Below are 19,183 nucleotides of genomic sequence, written 5' to 3' on the forward strand. Positions count from 1 at the left end.
AAAAGGCCGCCATGCCCTGCATGCCAATTTTATCTTTTCATATGCAGACGAGGGTTGAAGCCAACTTTGACCCACTGCTTGGATGACATCACCATATGCAAATCCATCTGCTGCAGGCCTTCCCCCAGGAATGCTTGCACTAGTTGTTGCATTTGGTTTGTTGTTTGGGGGTGCTTCAGTATTAAGCAGCCTTCTGCCCTCCCATGTTCATCTGAAAATATGTGTTCTCCCTGCAGTTGTTGTCCCCAGATGAGAGTTCCCTTGTGCTGCCTCAGTTGAATCTCCTTTACTTGACAGAGATGTGCCTGAGCAGCGGCCCTCCCCAGCCCTATCCCAAATCATACTTATTGTGCACAGGCGATACCATGGTCATGAAGATTGTTCTCTCAGGATGAGGTTCATTCATTGTATTCTGGGTATGCTGACCCCTGTGATTTCCCTAAATGTGGGAAACTCGACTGCATTATTTGTGGTAGTGCTTTCCTCTGGTCAGCTCTGGTAAAAGTCAGATTTCTTTGTCTCAGATTTTCCTCTAGCCTTGTTCTTCTTTCGAGAGTTCCCTTGTGCTGCCTCAGTTGGATCTCCTTCACTTGACAGGGGGGTGCCCGAGCAGCGACCCTCCCCAGCTCTAGCCCAACTCCTACTTACCTGCCAGGTGAGATACTATGATCATGAAGTTGCTTCTCCCTGGGCAAGGATCACCCATTGCACTCTGGGTGTGCTGCCCCTGTGATTTCTCCAAATGTGAGAAACTTGACTGCGTAATTTGTGTTTCCCCTGGTCGGCTCTCATATAATTCAGATCTCTTTGTCTCAGGTCTCTCTCCAGCCTAGTTTACTGTCTGTTTCCACTTCTTTTTTCTTGAGCCCCTCCCTTCTATACCCTTGTGCACTATTCTGACTTCTCCTCCCGTCTGCTTACTTTGTGCCTTACAATGCACAATGCAAACTACAGGTAGTGCTGCAGGGCCTACACCCTTTTACTTGCCTTACAGAGCAGCTCTGGAGCTGTTACAGTGCCCAGCTGCTGCAAGAAATCAGCTTGAATGCTTCAGGGGCTGGGGCATGGCCAACATGAGCCCCACACAGAAGGAGGGTGGGGGTATTTAATGCAAACTAGGGGTCATCCAAGCGCCGCAAAAGGCCGCCATGCCCTGCATACCCCTTTTCTCTTTTCATATGCAGATGAGGGTTCCAGCCAACTTTGGCCCACTGCTTGGATGACATCACCGTATGCAAATCCGTCTTCTGCAGACCTTCCCCCAGGAATGCTTGTACTAGTTGTTGCATTTGGTTTGTTGTTTGGGGGTGCTTCAGTATTAGGCAGCCTTCTGCCCTCCCATGTTCATCTGAAAATATGTGTTCTCCCTGCAGTTGTTGTCCCCAGATGAGAGTTCCCTTGTGCTGCCTCAGTTGAATCTCCTTTACTTGACAGAGATGTGCCTGAGCAGCGGCCCTCCCCAGCCCTATCCCAAATCATACTTATTTTGCATAGCAGATACCATGGTCATGAAGATTGTTCTCCCAGGGTGAGGTTCATTCATTGCATTCTGGGTATGCTGACCCCTGTGATTTCCCCAAATGTGGGAAACTTGACTGCATTATTTGTGGTAGTGAGTGACTGTGTTTGTGCTTTCCTCTGGTCAGCTCTGGTAAAAGTCAGATTTCTTTGTCTCAGATCTTCCTCTAGCCTTGTTCTTCTTTCGAGAGTTTCCTTGTGCTGCCTCAGTTGGATCTCCTTCACTTGAGAAGGGGGTGCCCGAGCAGCGACCCTCCCCAGCTCTAGCCCAACTCCTACTTACCTGCCAGGTGAGATACTATGATCATGAAGGTGCTTCTCCCAGGGCAAGGCTCACCCATTGCACTCTGGGTGTGCTGCTCCTGCGATTTCCCCAAATGTGGGAAACTTTACTGCATAATTTGTGTTCCCCTGGTCGGCTCTCGTATAATTCAGATCTCTTTGTCTCAGGTCTCTCTCCAGCCTAGTTTGCTGTCTGTTTCCACTTCTCTTTTCTTGAGCCCCTCCCTTCTATGCCCTTGCGCACTATCCTGACTTCTCCCGTCTGCTTACTTTTTGCCTTCCAACGCACAATGCGAACTACAGGTAGTGCTGCAGGTCCCACACCCTTTTATTTGCCTTACAGAGCAGCTCTGGAGCTGTTACAGTGCCCAGCTGCTGCAAGAAATCAGCTTGAATGCTTCAGGGGCTGGGGCATAGCCAACATGAGCCCCACACCGAAGGAGGGTGGAGGTGTTTAATGCGAGCTAGGGGTCATCCAAGCGCCGCAAAAGGCTGCCATGCCCTGCACGCCCCTTTTCTCTTTTCATATGCAGACGAGGGTTGAAGCCAACTTTGACCCACTGCTTGGATGACATCACCATATGCAAATCCATCTGCTGCAGGCCTTCCCCCAGGAATGCTTGCACTAGTTGTTGCATTTTGTTTGTTGTTTGGGGGTGCTTCAGTATTAGGTAGCCTTCTGCCCTCCCATGTTCATCTGAAAATATGTGTTCTCCCTGCAGTTGTTGTCCCCAGATGAGAGTTCCCTTGTGCTGCCTCAGTTGAATCTCCTTTACTTGACAGAGATGTGCCTGAGCAGCGGCCCTCCCCAGCCCTATCCCAAATCATACTTATTTTGCATAGGAGATACCATGGTCATGAAGATTGTTCTCCCAGGGTGAGGTTCATTCATTGCATTCTGGGTATGCTGACCCCTGTGATTTCCACAAATGTGGGAAACTCGACTGCATTATTTGTGGTAGTGGGGGGCTGTGTTTGTGCTTTCCTCTGGACAGCTCTGGTAAAAGTCAGATTTCTTTGTCTCAGATTTTCCTCTAGCCTTGTTCTTCTTTCGAGAGTTCACTTGTGCTGCCTCAGTTGGATCTCCTTCACTTGACAGGGGGCTGCCCGTGCAGCGACCCTCCCCAGCTCTAGCACATGTAAGTTTGTTTTTATTTTACTACATTGTGGTTTGTGGCTCTATACCATGTAATGCATGTCTTTTAACAGTAGTCAAGTCTTCCAATGTGCTTGTTAGTGAAACCCAATACATAGCTTTATTTTATTTTGTTTCTTCAAATATTGAATGCATATATCTTATAACTTTTTTTTTCAATATGTAAACATTTTTATTATAAGATTTTCAATGACACAAGTACATCCAAGTTGCAGATTATTGGTTGTGAAGGACAAATCAACCATATAAACAATTTAAGCAATTTAAATTGCATGCAGGTAGTAGAATATCAAACTCCTTGGATGAGAGTTGGTCGTAATAAACTAGGATAGAAAAGAATAAAGTAGAAAATAAGATTTTAAACCTACCGGTAAATCTTTTTCTCGTAGTCCGTAGAGGGTGTTGGGGACTCCGAAAGGACCATGGGGATAGACGGGCTCCGCAGGAGACATGGGCACTTTAAGAAAGACTTTAGTTCTGGGTGTGCACTGGCTCCTCCCTCTATGCGCCTCTATGCCACAGTTAGAGAAACTGTGCCCAGAGGAGACTGACAGTATGAGGAAAGGATTTTGTTAATCCAGGGCAAGATTCATACCAGCCACACCAATCACACCGTATAACTTGTGATAAACTACCCAGTTATGAGTACGAAAAAACAACATACTGTAGCATCAGTGCAGGACCGATGCAACTATAACATAACCCTTATTGAAGCAATAACTATATACAAGTATTGCAGAAGTAGTCCGCACTTGGGACGGGCGCCCAGCATCCTCTACGGACTACGAGAAAAAGATTTACCGGTAGGTTTAAAATCTTATTTTCTCTAACGTCCTAGAGGATGCTGGGGACTCCGTAAGGACCATGGGGATTATACCAAAGCTCCAAAACGGGCGGGAGAGTGCGGATGACTCTGCAGCACCGATTGAGCAAACATGAGTTCCTCCTCAGCCAGGGTATCAAACTTATAGTATTTTGAAAAGGTGTTTGAACCTGACCAAGTAGCAGCTCGACACAGCTGTAGTGCCGAGACCCCTCGGGCAGCCGCCCAAGAAGAGCCCACTTTCCTCGTGGAATGGGCCTAGACCGATTTCGGTAACTGCAATCCAGCCATAGAATGCGCTTGCTGAATCGTGTTACAAATCCAGCGAGCAATAGCCTGCTTTGAAGCAGGGGCACCAATCTTGTTGGTTGCATACAGGACAAACAGCGCTTCAGTTTTCCTGACTCTAGCCGTCCTGGCCACGTAAATTTTCAAAGCCCTGACCACATCAAGTAACTCGGAATCCTCCAATACACGCGTAGCCAAAGGCACCACAATAGGTTGGTTCATATGAAAAGATGAGACCACTTTTGGTAGGAATTGAGGATGGGTCCGCAATTCCGCTCTATCCACATGGAACACCAAATATGGGCTTTTATGTGACAAAGCCGCTAATTCCGACACTCGCCTAGCCGAAGCCAAGGCTAATAACATGACCACCTTCCACGTGAGATATGTTAACTCCACCGTTTTAAATAGCGAGCAATCAACTCAGAATGACCCCCATAGTGTATTGCAAAAAAATATCTGTAAATCCAATGGTACCGTAAGTGCGGTATATACTCGCACTTCTTTGCGGGGCGAGAACATCTCCCCTAAGTGAAGTCAGCCCTATGAATAGAGTTTGTGTGATCCCTGTGCAGCAGTCACAGAAAGCTTTCATCTCTGCAGTTTGTCACTCAAATTACATTGTTGCATTTTTTCTAGAAGTGGATCTGAGAGCTGTTACCCGCAGACCAGCTACAATAATTATCCTGGGATAGTGCGCAAGGGCATAGAAGGGAGCGGCTCAAGAAAAGAGAAGTGGAAACAGACAGCAAACTAGGCTGGAGAGAGACCTGAGACAAAGAGATCTGAATTATACGAGAGCCGACCAGGGGAAACACAAATTATGCAGTCAAGTTTCCCACATTTGGGGAAATCGCAGGAGCAGCACACCCAGAGTGCAATGGGTGAGCCTTGCCCTGGGAGAAGCACCTTCATGATCATAGTATCTCACCTGGCAGGTAAGTAGGAGTTGGGCTAGAGCTGGGGAGGGTCGTTGCTCGGGCACCCCCCTGTCAAGTGAAGGAGATCCAACTGAGGCAGCACAAGGAAACTCTCGAAAGAAGAACAAGGCTAGAGGAAGATCTGAGACAAAGAAATCTGACTTTTACCAGAGCTGACCAGAGGAAAGCACAAACACAGTCCCCCACTACCACAAATAATGCTGTCAAGTTTCCCACATTTGGGGAAATCACAGGGGTCAGCATACCCAGAATGCAATGAATGAACCTCACCCTGGGAGAACAATCTTCATGACCATGGTATCTCCTATGCAAAATAAGTATGATTTGGGATAGGGCTGGGGAGGGCCGCTGCTCAGGCACATCTCTGTCAAGTAAAGGAGATTCAACTGAGGCAGCACAAGGGAACTCTCATCTGGGGACAACAACTGCAGGGAGAACACATATTTTCAGATGAACATGGGAGGGCAGAAGGCTACCTAATACTGAAGCACCCCCAAACAACAAACAAAATGCAACAACTAGTGCAAGCATTCCTGGGGGAAGGCCTGCAGCAGATGGATTTGCATATGGTGATGTCATCCAAGCAGTGGGTCAAAGTTGGCTTCAACCCTCGTCTGCATATGAAAAGAGAAAAGGGGCGTGCAGGGCATGGCGGCCTTTTGCGGCGCTTGGATGACCCCTAGTTCGCATTAAACACCTCCACCCTACTTCGGTGTGGGGCTCATGTTGGCTATGCCCCAGCCCCTGAAGCATTCAAGCTGATTACTTGCAGCAGCTGGGCACTGTAATAGCTCCAGAGCTGCTCTGTAAGGCAACTAAAAGGGTGTGGGCCCTGCAGCAATACCTGTAGTTCGCATTGTGCGTTGGAAGGCACAAAGTAAGCAGACAGGAGAAGTCAGAATAGTGGAGATAAGAAGTAGACGCAAAATAAGACTCCACAGAGCAGTTATCAGGTGTCTTTATCAATTGTTGCATTTAAAAAATCAAGCAATTAGGGAACACAATGTTGCAACAATGTAACCCTATTTGCAAAATAGTACTAAATAAGTTTGTCGATGTAAGACATTTGCAAAGGCGCATCCAAAACACTCTGGAAAATGCAACTGAATCTGTTTTTGGAGGCTAGAATAGGAAATGAGCATTGGTCCTACAAGTACTGAAAGCTCTTCTCCCATCTCCCTTTTCAGAAAAGCCATTTAATATATGGTTCCCAGATAGGGGACATATCAGATATTGCCTTTCAAAAGCAGCAAATATCATACCACTTCTATTGCCATCAAAGATAAACATTGATTGTTTTCAGATATTGGATTGAAAAAGCAGTCTTTATTGACATAAAGAAGCAAAAAAACATACATAAACATTACACACATAAGTACCGTGTTGCAGCACAGCCAAAACACAATACAAATGCTGTCGGTATAGTACAGTTCAAGAACTACAGCACAGGCCAGCCTACACTATAAATCATGAACTGCACTATACATTTAAACAATACAATAATACAACAGTTAATAAGGCTATGGGTGTGGAGTGTAAGAGGGTGAGGGAATCACAAGCCCGAAGCTTTATTGAAAGACAGACACATATAAAGGGAGGATTAATAAATACAAAGATATCCTTTACTATAGAATGTAATTCAATCCGGTCTTTCAACTCTTCCACAACTGAAAAACGGATAGTGTTCCCAAGCCTTCCATCCTGGAATATCTTTGGTCTTTCGCCAATGAAGAAAACAATCCCTTCAGCAGTCTCTTTAACCACGATACAAGATCACAGCCAAAAGGGCGAGAAGCAACTACACTTGCGTTTAACCAAAATAGCTAAAACTTAGTGGAGGAAAGTGCAGTGCACCAAAACATAAGCTGACACAATCATGGAGAATGCGCCAGCATATATGCTCTTCTATCTATATTTTGCAAACCTGCTCTTGTCCCCTCCAGCTGCTCCATGTAGATTTGACGTCTGGCAAGGTGCATAACCCACTGACAAGCAGGCACACTCCTGCATGAGTTTTCACTCTCACTAGCTGGATGATACACATTCATTTGCATGTGCTCCACCTCCGACACACCGCCCACCCAACCACCCAGTCACCAGAGCCACCCACAAGCCAACTGGCTCCGTGACTTAATTTGCACAGTGCAGTCATCCAGGCAGCATGTCCTTCTCAATGGAATAATCTCTGGTTCCATGGAATCTTCCGCATTGGAATGCTGCGGAACAAAAAGGATTTAAACATTCAGCTTGCTAGCATTCAATGTACCTGCGGCTTGGCTCTAGCACATGGGTCTTCATCCTGTGGCCCTCCAGCTGCTGTGAAACTACACATCCCAGCATGCCCTGCCACAGTTTTGCTATTAAGGTATGCTAAAACTGAGGCAGGGCATGCTGGGATGTGTAGTTCCACAGCAGCTGGAGGGTCGCAGGTTGAAGACCCATGTTCTAGCATGCCTGTTCTATGATGCATGTACCGTGATGTCACAATCAGCTTGGAATGGGGTGTCTAGCAGGCATTTGCTGACAGACACTTGAGGGAGACACACATCAGGAGATGCAGCATATCGGAGGTCTTCGATGCCTTTCCAGCAAATGCACACCACCTGCTGCTGGTCTGGACACAAAACAATGCCCACATTCGAAGTCCCAAAATGCCCAACTACAGGATTCATGTAAGTAGTGAATTTAGGAATGAATTTAGAAGTAGGAAATTAAGTTAGTTCACAAGTACATTCAAATTCAGATCTAAAGTCTAGGTAGGCCTCACGTCCTGGCAGCCCCCAGCATTTAAAAATGCCTTGATTAGAGGTAGAGAATTAAATGTAGATAAGAAGTAGACGCAAAATAAGACTCCACAGAGCAGTTATCAGGTGTCTTTATCAATTGTTGCATTTAAAAAATCAAGCAATTAGGGAACACAATGTTGCAACAATGTAACCCTATTTGCAAAATAGTACTAAATAAGTTTGTCGATGTAAGACATTTGCAAAGGCGCATCCAAAACACGCTGGAAAATGCAACTGAATCTGTTTTTGGAGGCTAGAATAGGAAATGAGCATCGGTCCTACAAGTACTGAAAGCTCTTCTCCCATCTCCCTTTTCTGAAAAGCCATTTAATATATGGTTCCCAGATAGGGGACATATCAGATATTGCCTTTCAAAAGCAGCAAATATCATACCACTTCTATTGCCATCAAAGATAAACATTGATTGTTTTCAGATATTGGATTGAAAAAGCAGTCTTTATTGACATAAAGAAGCAAAAAAACATACATAAACATTACACACATAAGTACCGTTTTGCAGCACAGCCAAAACACAATACAAATGCTGTCGGTATAGTACAGTTCAAGAACTACAGCACAGGCCAGCCTACACTATAAATCATGAACTGCACTATACATTTAAACAATACAATAATACAACAGTTAATAAGGCTATGTGTGTGGAGTGTAAGAGGGTGAGGGAATCACAAGCCCGAAGCTTTATTGAAAGACAGACACATATAAAGGGAGGATTAATAAATACAAAGATATCCTTTACTATAGAATGTAGTCCAATCCGGTCTTTCAACTCTTCCACAACTGAAAAACGGATAGTGTTCCCAAGCCTTCCATCCTGGAATATCTTCAGTCTCTCGCCAATGAAGAAAACAATCCCTCCAGCAGACTCTTCAACCACGATACAAGATCACAGCCAAAAGGGCGAGAAGCAACTACACTTGCATTTAACCAAAATGGCTAAAACTTAGTGAAGGAAAGTGCAGTGCACCAAAACATAAGCTGACACAATCATGGAGAATGCGCCAGCATATATGCTCTTCTATCTATATTTTGCAAACCTGCTCTTGTCCCCTCCAGCTGCTCCATGTAGATTTGACACCTGGCAAGGTGCATAACCCACTGACAAGCAGGCACACTCCTGCATGAGTTTTCACTCTCACTAGCTGGATGATACACATTCATTTGCATGTGCTCCACCTCCGACACACCGCCCACCCAACCACCCAGTCACCAGAGCCACCCACAAGCCAACTGGCTCCGTGATTTAATTTGCACAGTGCAGTCATCCAGGCAGCATGTCCTTCTCAATGGAATAATCTCTGGTTCCATGGAATCTTCCGCATTGGAATGCTGCGGAACAAAAATGATTTAAACATTCAGCTTGCTAGCATTCAATGTACCTGCGGCTTGGCTCTAGCACATGGGTCTTCATCCTGTGGCCCTCCAGCTGCTGTGAAACTACACATCCCAGCATGCCCTGCCACAGTTTTGCTATTAAGGTATGCTAAAACTGAGGCAGGGCATGCTGGTATATGTAGTTCCACAGCAGCTGGAGGGTCGCAGGTTGAAGACCCATATTCTAGCATGCCTGTTCTATGATGCATGTTCCGTGATGTCACAATCAGCTTGGAATGGGGTGTCTAGCATGCATTTGCTGACAGCCACTTGAGGGAGACACACATCAGGAGATGCAGCATATCGGAGGTCTTCGATGCCTTTCCAGCAAATGCACACCACCAGCTGCTGGTTTGGACACAAAACAATGCCCACAATTGAAGGCTCAAAATGCCCAACTACAGGATTAATGTAAGTAGTGAATTTAGGAATGAATTTAGAAGTAGGAAATTAAGTTAGTTCACAAGTACATTCAAATTCAGATCTAAAGTCTAGGTAGGCCTCACGTCCTGGCAGCCCCCAGCATTTAAAAATGCCTTGATTAGAGGTAGGGAATTAAATGTAGATAAGAAGTAGACACAAAATAAGACTCCACAGAGCAATTATCAGGTGTCTTTATCAATTGTTGCATTTAAAAAAATCAAGCAATTAGGGAACACAATGTTGCGACAATGTAACCCTATTTGCAAAATAGTACTAAATAAGTTTGTCGATGTAAGACATTTGCAAAGGCGCAAACAAAACACGCTGGAAAATGCAACTGAATCTGTTTTTGGAGGTTAGAATAGATGCAGGATCAAGTAGCTTAATGGGTAGGGTATTTGATTAGAATTCAACAGGTTATAGGTTTGAATCCTGGGTATGATAGTTTGAGGTGTTATTTAATAAAGTATGTTTATATACTAGTCACACATGGCTTACTTGTACAAATGGCATGTCACCAGTTAGTGCTGACTGCTGATATGCCATTTGCACAAACACGCCATGTGTGACTGTATATGCATTTAAGGAGGGCACCCCGGCAATACCACAAACCATTGAGTGTCAAGTATACTAGATATATCTTCATATCTCATGTGCTTTCTCTGAGACCAATCTTGTTATGCCCCTTCCCCACAAGGCATGCGCCTTTTGTCCATATTGCAAAAATGGGGAGGGGGGGGGCATATAATTATCTGTCACAGGGCACCAAAAAGTCTAGTTATGGCTCTGGTATGCATTATGTAATCTGGCAGACCATATCTCCAACACTGGCTGGTTGGAATAGAAATCCGGTTATCTATGTGAGCAAATGACTATCAACGATTTACTCTCAAACACTAGAAAATGGACAAAAATGGTCCCCTAAACAAATTGGTTAAATTTTGGGTTTAACCAATTTGTGTAATGACCATTTTTGACCACTTTTCTAGTGTTTGGGAGCAAATGGTTAATTGACATTTGCTCCTATACATTACCAGATTTTCATTCCATCCATCCAGACTGGATAGATAGCCTGACAGATAATTGTGTAGTGTACGCCCAGGATAACTGTCAGTTGTGCTTTCTTTTATGACGGCACATAAATGGGTGGGCAGATCCAGAGCAAGCACTGCCCACTCATGCATAGTTGTCAACTGATGTGAAGTTCCAGGGGGCAATCTCAGTTATAAAGAAAAGTATCTGGAAATTGTCCCTAGTTTAAAAAAAAATAAAAAAAAATTGATCAACTCCATTTATTTAGTATGATATCCCAGGTGATAGGATGCCGGCAGTCAGAACAACATACTTTATTAAATAACACATCTCAAACTACCATACCCAGGATTCAAACCTATAACCTGTTGAATTCTAATCAAACACCCTACCTATTGAGCTATTTGATCCTGCATAAAAATTGTGAACATTATATGAAGCTATTGGTACTTTGAAAAAAAAGTATCAGCATTACAACGCAGCAGATCCATGCAGTTTGCAGCCACACACTACATGTATCTGCTCAGCCACAATGCTGATTATTTCTTCACAAAGTACAAGGTGAGCTCCAAACAGAATTCTCTAGCTTAGAATTATGCCAAACCTAGAAGTCGGGCCCCCCACCCTGGGATCCCCCAGAGGGAGGCCTGCACCGTCATGCGGCAGGCTTGTCCGTTTTGGAAGCAGGCTGATGGGCAGCCCAGGCTTGCTTCAGTCTGGGCTTGGCAGGTCTGGAAGCATGAGCTTGCTTTGGGTATGCCTGACCTTGGGTACGCTTTACCTTGAGGATGAAAGGGCCAAGGGAAAGTACTTTTAGCCTTCTGCGTGGTAGGAGTCATACTAGGTAGGCAAGCTGTTTTAGCAGTAGCCAGATCAGCTACAATCTTATTGAGGTCTTCTCCAAAGAGAGTGTCTCCCTTGAAAGGAAGCACCTCCAGGGTTTTCTTGGAATCCATATCCACCGACCAGGATCTCAACCAGCTGTATAAAGTATTACCTTGGAACTGGCTCTCCACTCCCCATTATCTGGTTATCATGGCTTCCTCCGCCAGTGTCCAGACTCGCTTGCTGAAGCTCGGCCACTTCTTCCTAGCAGCAGGCTCCTGGATCACTGGGCAGCAGAGGTGCTTGGGAGCCGGAAGGGGGCGGAGCAATCAGGCAGGCAGTTGCAGTGCTGCCCAGCTATCTGTGGTGTGAGAAGAAGCAGGGGCACCCCACCGCTGGCAGTGCTGCAGCTAGCGGTGGTGGCAGCGGCGAGGCTGCTGGGCTGGGTCTTTAAAAAGGTGGAAAGAAGGGTGTTACGGCATGGAATGTACAAACTGCGAGACCCTGCTGGTAGCGCCTTTGTCTATTTAGTAGGAAGGGCACGTAACAGCCGGAGGGCAATGGAGGAAGCCCCTTTAGGGCTGGAGCCCGGCGGCAACTGACTCCGTTGTCTCTGGCAGTTCCGCCCCTGGACTAGAGGAATGGTTAAGAACATGGCAACATTTAATGCCAAAAAATGCAAAATCATACACGTCTCAAAAATACAAAGGCTAACTATAATATTAAGGGCATTATAATGGCAAGAGGAAAGCTATCTAAGTATTACTATTTCAGGTGAGCAATGTAACAAAGCAATAGGAAAGGCAAGTCAGATGCTTGTTTGCATAGGTAAAGAACCAGTAGCAGAAAAAAGTAATACAGGTTGAGTATCCCATATCCAAATATTCCGAAATACGGAATATTCCGAAATACGGACTTTTTTGAGTGAGACTGAGATAGTGAAACCTTTGTTTTTTGATGGCTCAGTGTACACAAACTTTGTTTAATACTCAAAGTTATTAAAAATATTGTATTAAATGAACTTCAGACTGTGTGTATAAGGTGTATATGACACATAAATGAATTCTGTGAATGTACACACACTTTGTTTAATGCACAAAGTTATAAAAAATATTGGCTAAAATGACCTTCAGGCTGTGTGTATATGGTATATATGAAACATAAATGCATTCTGTGCTTAGATTTAGGTCCCATCACCATAATATCTCGTTATGGTATGCAATTATTCCAAAATACAGAAAAATCCGATATCCAAAATTCCTCTGGTCCCAAGCATTTTGGATAAGGGATACTCAACCTGTAATGCCACTGTATAGGTCCTTGGTACAGCCACATTTAGAATCCTGTGTTCAGTTCCAGAAGCCATATCTCAAGCGCCTTGAGTCCTGTTGGAGAAAGAGCACTATATAAATAAATAGTATCAAAATTTGTTTCACGGCACCCCTAGGCCAAAGTTTTTTTTATTGAGAAATTCAGAAAAAAATATAAAATTAAGTAAATTGTGTTTATAGCATGTCATCCTCAGGTTCAGTTATGTTGTGAGGGAATGGTTTTGCCAATTTAATAAAGTATAAATAATTTTAATTGGTCCTGGACCACCAAACTATGCTACCAGTGCAAGAACCCCAGTTTGGAAACTACTGCCATAAAATAAACCTTTTTTGTTTTTTTTAAACTACATGTAATACACCTTAGATATCAGTTCCTAAAAGGTTTTAAACCCTTGCATACAGTAAACTACACATATTTAAAAATCCTACACCGGGCACAAGTGCTCACGGGCCAATTTCATGGCAGTCTCGGATAGGAGGGCATTGTGGATTCACCAAGGGAATGCTGATGCTGACTCCAAGAAGCCTCTTCAAGATCGCAGGAGCAGAGTCCTCTGCTTCTGCCAAATCCACTGCATGACGCTGGGGCTCTCTTGCAGGAGCCCACACCAGTGGGGGGCACCAGGGGCGGAACTACTGGCAGGGCAGGCAGTGCATTGCACTGGGGCCCCGCCGCACTCAAGGGCCCACAGCCGCCGGCATTACAATGAGTCACAATGACTCATTGTATCATGCCGCAGCCGCACACCAGCGCTCCCGTCGGGTCTGCGTCCTGCGACTCCCGCCGCCCGCCCGTCGTAACGAACAGATCAGGCCAGGGCACTACGGGCAGCAGCCGCAGCACCAGACACGCTGCCACCTCTGTAACACACGAAGAGGGAGGAGGGTCGCTTGGAGATGAGAGGAGCAGCGGCACGGGGGGGAGGAGGAGGAGGAGGGAGGTGAAGGAAGGAGCCGCAGCAGCGCTTTGTTACTGGTGGAGGCGCTGCTGCTGCCCCTCTGCTTCACTATAGGCTGTCTTCCGAGAACAGCCTATAGTGAAGCAGAGGGGCAGCAGCAGCAGCGCCTCCACCAATAACACAGCGCTGCTGCGGCTCCCTCCTCCACCTCCCTCCTCCTCCTTCTCTACTGCCCGGGAATCGTCAAGCTGCACGAGGAGCCTGAGCCAGCGGAGAGGGTAAGTATAATTCTTCTTTCTTTCTTTCTTTCTTTCTTTCTTTCTTTCTTTCTTTCTTTCTTTCTTTCTTTCTTTCTTTCTTTCTTTCTTTCTTCTCTTTCTTTCTTGGGACTGCCTGCCGCTATGTGTAAAAAGGGGGAATCTGCCTGCCGCTATGTGTAAAAAGGGGGAATCTGCCTGCCGCTATGTGTAAAAAGGGGGAATCTGCCTGCCGCTATGTGTAAAAAGGGGGAATCTGCCTGCAGCTATGTGTAAAAGGGGGGAATCTGCCTGCAGCTATGTGTTAAAAGGGGGAATCTGCCTGCAGCTATGTGTAAAAAGGGGGACTGCCTGCCGCAATGTGTAAAAAGGGGGAATCTGCCTGCCGCTATGTGTAAAAAGGGGGAATCTGCCTGCAGCTATGTGTAAAAAGGGGGACTGCCTGCCGCAATGTGTAAAAAGGGGGAATCTGCCTGCCGCAATGTGTAAAAAGGGGGAAGCTGCTTGCCGCAATGTGTAAAAAGGGGGAATCTGCTTGCCGCAATGTGTAACAAGGGGGAATCTGCCTGCCGTAATGTGTAACAAGGGGGATGCTGTCTGCCGTAATGTGTAACAAGGGCACGCTGTCTGCCATAATGTGTAACAAGGGCAAGCTGTCTGCTGTAATGTGTAACAAGGGCAAGCTGTCTGCTGTAATGTGTAAAAAGTGTACGATGTCTGCCATTATGTGTAACAAGGGCAGGCTGACTGCTGTTATGTGAAAAAAGTGTACGCTGTCTGCCGCTATGTTTAACAAGGGCAGGCTGTCTGCCGTTATGTGTAAAAAGTGTACGCTGTCTGCCGCTATGTTTAACAAGGGCAGGCTGTCTGCCGTTATGTGAAAAAAATGTACGCTGTCTGCCGCTATGTGTAACAAGGGCACACTGTCTGCCGTTGTGTAAAAAAGGGGGATGCTGTCTGCCGTAATGTGTAAAAAGGGGACGCTGTCTGCTGTAATGTGTAAAAAGAGGACGCTGTCTGCTGTAATGTGTAAAAAGAGGAATCTGTCCGCCGTAAGGTGTAAAAGGGTCTCTACCTGGTGTAGTGGTGCTACTGTGCGGCGTAATTTGAATAATGGAGACTACTGTGCACCGTTTTATGAATTGGTATTATTTTGTTGCCACACCCCTTAACCACGAAGCCACGCCACTATGTTTTTTTGCGCGCGCCTACGGCGCGCACTGCCCCTGTTTTGCATGCAGGGGTGGGGCTCCAATGCCGTTTCTTGCACACACTGCTAAAATGTCTAGTTACGGCACTGTTGCTAGGTATCCACTTCCCTGAGCAGGCCCCCCTCACCAGATCCTCTCCAGGGGTGAGGGGGTGGACTTGGATGGGATGGGATGGGGGGGGGCCCCAAGCCATTTTGTCGCACATGGGCCCACTGCTCGCTAGTTCCGCCACTGGGGGGCACGTCTAAAACTCTTCAGTCAGTTCTGGATTCATTCGGACCTGGACTCGTGGGTTTTACAAATAGTGTCCCAAGGGTACAAACTGGGGTTTCAAGAAGTTCCTCCTCACCGATTGTTCAAATCAGCCTTAGTCAGCAGGGAGAAGGTTTTTATTCAAGCCTCTTCGTGGTCCCGAAGCCGGACGGCTCAGTCAGACCAATCTTAAATCTGAAATCCCTTAATTTCTACCTAAAGAAATTCAATTTCAAGATGGAATCTCTCAGGGTAGTGATCTCCAGTCCGGGGGATAAAGGAGATTTCATGGTTTTGGTAGACATAAAGGATGCCTACTTACATGTTCCCATTTAGCCACTGCATCAAGCTACCTGAGGTTTGCAATTCAGGATTGTCATTACCAATTTCAGACGTTGCCGTTTGGTCTGTCCACGGCTCCGAGGATTTTCACCAGGGTGATGGCGGAAATGATGGTTCTCCTTCGCAAGCAAGGAGTCACAATTATCCCGTACTTGGATGATCTCCTGATAAAGGCGAGATCCCGGTACCAGTTGGTGCAAAACATCTACTCTCCCTGACAGTTCTTTAACAACATGGTTGGCTCCTAAACTTGCCAAAATCGCAGTTGGTCCTAATGACGCGGTTGTTGTTTTTGGGAGTGATACTGGACACAGAAGAGGTTTTCTTCTAGTGGAATGGCTCTGGAGATCCAGAGTCTGGTCAAACAAATTCTGAAACCAGCAAGAGTGTTAATCCATCAATGCATTCGGTTGCTGGGGAAGATGGTTGCGGCCTACGAGGCCATTCAGTTTGGCAGGCTCCATGCCAGAGTGTTCCAGTGGGACCTGTTGGACAAGTGGTCCGGATCCCACCTACACATGCACCGGAGGATAATCCTGTCTTCCAAGACCAGAATCTCACTCCATTGGTGGCTGCACAGTTCTCACCACCTAGAGGGGCGATGGTTTGGGATCCAGGACGGGATCCTAGGGACCACGGATGCAACCCTCCGAGGCTGGGGAGCAGTCACACAGGGGGAAAACATCCAAGGAAGATGGTCAAGTCAGGAAAGTTGTCTCCACATAAATGTTCTGGAGTTAAGGGCCATTTAATAACTGCAGACACAGTACGCACTGGGACGGGTGCCCAGCATCCTCTACGGAATAAGAGAAAAGGATTTACCAGTAGGTATTAAAATCCTATTTTCTCTAACGTCCTAGAGGATGCTGGGGACTCCGTAAGGACCATGGGGATAGACGGGCTCCGCAGGAGACATGGGCACTTTAAGAAAGACTTTAGTTCTGGGTGTGCACTGGCTCCTCCCTCTATGCCCCTCCTCCAGACCTCAGTTTGATACTGTGCCCAGTGGAGACTGGGTGCTTTTCAGGAGCTCTCCTGAGCTTTCTGACAGAAAGTATTTTGTTAGGTTTTTAATTTTCAGGGAGCACTGCTGGCAACAGACTCCCTCATCGAGGGACTGAGGGGAGAGAAGCAGCCCTACTCTCTGAGTTGCAAGGTCCTGCTTCTTAGGCTACTGGACACCATTAGCTCCAGAGGGATTGGTACGCAGGATCTCACCCTCGCCGTCCGTCCCAGAGCCGCGCCGCCGACCCCCTCGCAGAGCCGGAAGATAGAAGCCGGGTGAGTATGAGAAGAAAAGAAGACTTCAGAGGCGGCAGAAGACTTCATGATCTTCACTGAGGTAACGCACAGCACTGCAGCTGTGTGCCTTTGCTCCCATACACCTCACATACTCCGGTCACTGTAAGGGTGCAGGGCGCAGGGGGGGCGCCCTGGGCAGCAATATAAACCTCTTTCGCAAAAATATAACATATATACAGCTGGGCACTGTATAAATGTATGAGCCCCCACCAATTTTACAGTTTAAGCGGGACAGAAGCCCGCCTCCGAGGGGGCGGGGCTTCTCCCTCAGCACTCACCAGCGCCATTTTTTCTCCACAGCACCGCTGAGAGGAAGCTCCCCGGACTCTACCCTGCTTATACCACGTTAGACAAGAGGGTTGAAAAGAGGGGGGGGGGGGCACATAATTCGCAAATTACATACAGCAGCACTACTGGGCAAACATTAAGTTACTGTTTTATTCCTGGGTTATATAGCGCTGGGGTGTGTGCTGGCATACTCCCTCTCTGTCTCTCCAAAGGGCCTTGTGGGGAAACTGTCTTCAGAAAAAGCATTCCCTGTGTGTGTGGTGTGTCGGTACACGTGTGTCGACATGTCTGAGGAAGAAGGCTATATTAGAGAGGAGCGGGAGCAAATGAATGTGGTTTCTCTGCCGACAGCTGATTGGATGGATATGTGGAATGTTTTAAATGCTAGTGTAAACTCATTGCACAAAAGATTAGACAAGGCAGAAGCTTTGGGACAGTCAGGGTCTCAACCCATGCCTGATCCTATGTTGCAGGGACTGTCAGGGTCTCATAAGCGCCCACTATCCCAGTTTGTTGACACAGATACCGACACGGATTCTGACTCCAGTGTCGATTACGATGATGCAAAGTTACAGCCAAAATTGGCAAAATCCATTCGATTTATGATTATGGCAATAAAAGATGTTTTGCACATCACAGAGTAACCCCCTGTCGCTGACAAGAGGGTACATATGTACAAGGGAAAGAAGCCTGAGGTAACCTTTCCCCCCTCACACGAGCTGAACGAGTTATGTAAAAAAGCTTGGAAATCTCCAGATAAAAGACTGCAGATTTCCAAAAGGATTCTTATGGCGTATCCTTTCCCATCAACGGATAGGTTACGATGGGAATCCTCCCCTAGGGTGGACAAAGCATTAACATGCTTATCCAAGAAGGTAGCCCTCCCGTCCCAGGATACGGCTACCCTCAAAGAGTGTGCTGACCGCAAACAGGAGATTACCCTGAAGTCCATTTATACACATTCAGGTACCTTACTCAGACCGGCAATTGCGTCGACCTGGGTGTGTAGTGCTGTAGCGGCATGGACAAATGCCTTATCTGAGGGGATGGATAGCCTAGACAAGGATACTATTTTATTGACCCTGGGGCATATAAGAGATGCTGTCCTATATATGTGTGTATGCAAACTACCGGTGGTGCTGCAGGGCCCACACCCTTTTACTTGTCTTGTAGAGCCCAGCTGCTGCAAGAAATCAGCTTGAATGCTTCAGGGGCTTGGGCATGGCCAACATGAGCCCCACACCGAAGGAGGGTGGGGGTGTTTAATGCAAACTTGGGGTTATCCAAGCGCCGCAAAAGACCGCCATGCCCCGCATGCCCCTTTTCTCTTTTCATATACAGATGAGGGTTCCAGCCAACTTTGGCCCACTGCTTGGATGACATCACTGAATGCAAATCCGTCTGCTGCAGACCTTCCCCCAGGAATGCTTGCAATAGTTGTTGCATATGGTTTAATGTCTGAGGGTGCTTCAGTATTAGGCAGCCTTCCGCCCTCCCATGTTCATCTGAAAAGATGTGGTCTCCCTGCAGTTGTTGTCCCCAGACGAGAGTTCCCTTGTGCTTCCTCAGTTAAATCTCCTTAACTTGACGAGGGTGTGCCCGAGCAGCCGCCCTCCCCAGCCCTTTCCCAACACATACTTATCTTGCATATGAGATCTCTTGATCATGAAGATAGTTCTCACAGGTTGAGGTTCATCCTGGCCCCGCTCCCCGCTGGAGAGCGCTGATGGGGACAGCAGCGGGGCTTCAGCAGCAGGGTGAGTATGTGTGGCCAGAGACCTCCCTTCCCATGTGCAGGCCTGCAGAGTGTGCCGCGCAGGATGGGGCATGTGACA

The 19,183-nt window shown here is 46.7% G+C and overlaps 5 non-coding genes and 2 pseudogenes across 5 annotated transcripts; 5 read left to right on the forward strand and 2 right to left on the reverse strand.

Annotated features, from left to right (window-relative positions):
• The first annotated feature begins 340 nt into the window (after positions 1–340).
• LOC134953617 (U1 spliceosomal RNA) lies at positions 341–495 on the forward strand (annotated as a pseudogene).
• A 145-nt stretch (positions 496–640) lies between these two features.
• LOC134953392 (U1 spliceosomal RNA) lies at positions 641–782 on the forward strand (annotated as a pseudogene).
• A 695-nt stretch (positions 783–1,477) lies between these two features.
• On the forward strand, positions 1,478–1,641 carry LOC134951822 (U1 spliceosomal RNA). Its single transcript, XR_010184491.1, has one exon. It is a non-coding gene; the product is annotated as a U1 spliceosomal RNA (small nuclear RNA).
• A 152-nt stretch (positions 1,642–1,793) lies between these two features.
• On the forward strand, positions 1,794–1,954 carry LOC134952682 (U1 spliceosomal RNA). The gene has a single exon (XR_010185153.1). It is a non-coding gene; the product is annotated as a U1 spliceosomal RNA (small nuclear RNA).
• Positions 1,955–2,626: 672 nt separating this feature from the next.
• Positions 2,627–2,790, forward strand: LOC134950909 (U1 spliceosomal RNA). The gene has a single exon (XR_010183744.1). It is a non-coding gene; the product is annotated as a U1 spliceosomal RNA (small nuclear RNA).
• A 2,060-nt stretch (positions 2,791–4,850) lies between these two features.
• Positions 4,851–5,013, reverse strand: LOC134952080 (U1 spliceosomal RNA). Its single transcript, XR_010184693.1, has one exon. It is a non-coding gene; the product is annotated as a U1 spliceosomal RNA (small nuclear RNA).
• Positions 5,014–5,165: 152 nt separating this feature from the next.
• On the reverse strand, positions 5,166–5,329 carry LOC134950963 (U1 spliceosomal RNA). The gene has a single exon (XR_010183789.1). It is a non-coding gene; the product is annotated as a U1 spliceosomal RNA (small nuclear RNA).
• Between the last annotated feature and the right edge of the window lie 13,854 nt (positions 5,330–19,183).

The sequence above is a fragment of the Pseudophryne corroboree genome, chromosome 8 (assembly GCF_028390025.1).
Source record: "Pseudophryne corroboree isolate aPseCor3 chromosome 8, aPseCor3.hap2, whole genome shotgun sequence".
NCBI classification, from domain to species: domain Eukaryota; kingdom Metazoa; phylum Chordata; class Amphibia; order Anura; family Myobatrachidae; genus Pseudophryne; species Pseudophryne corroboree.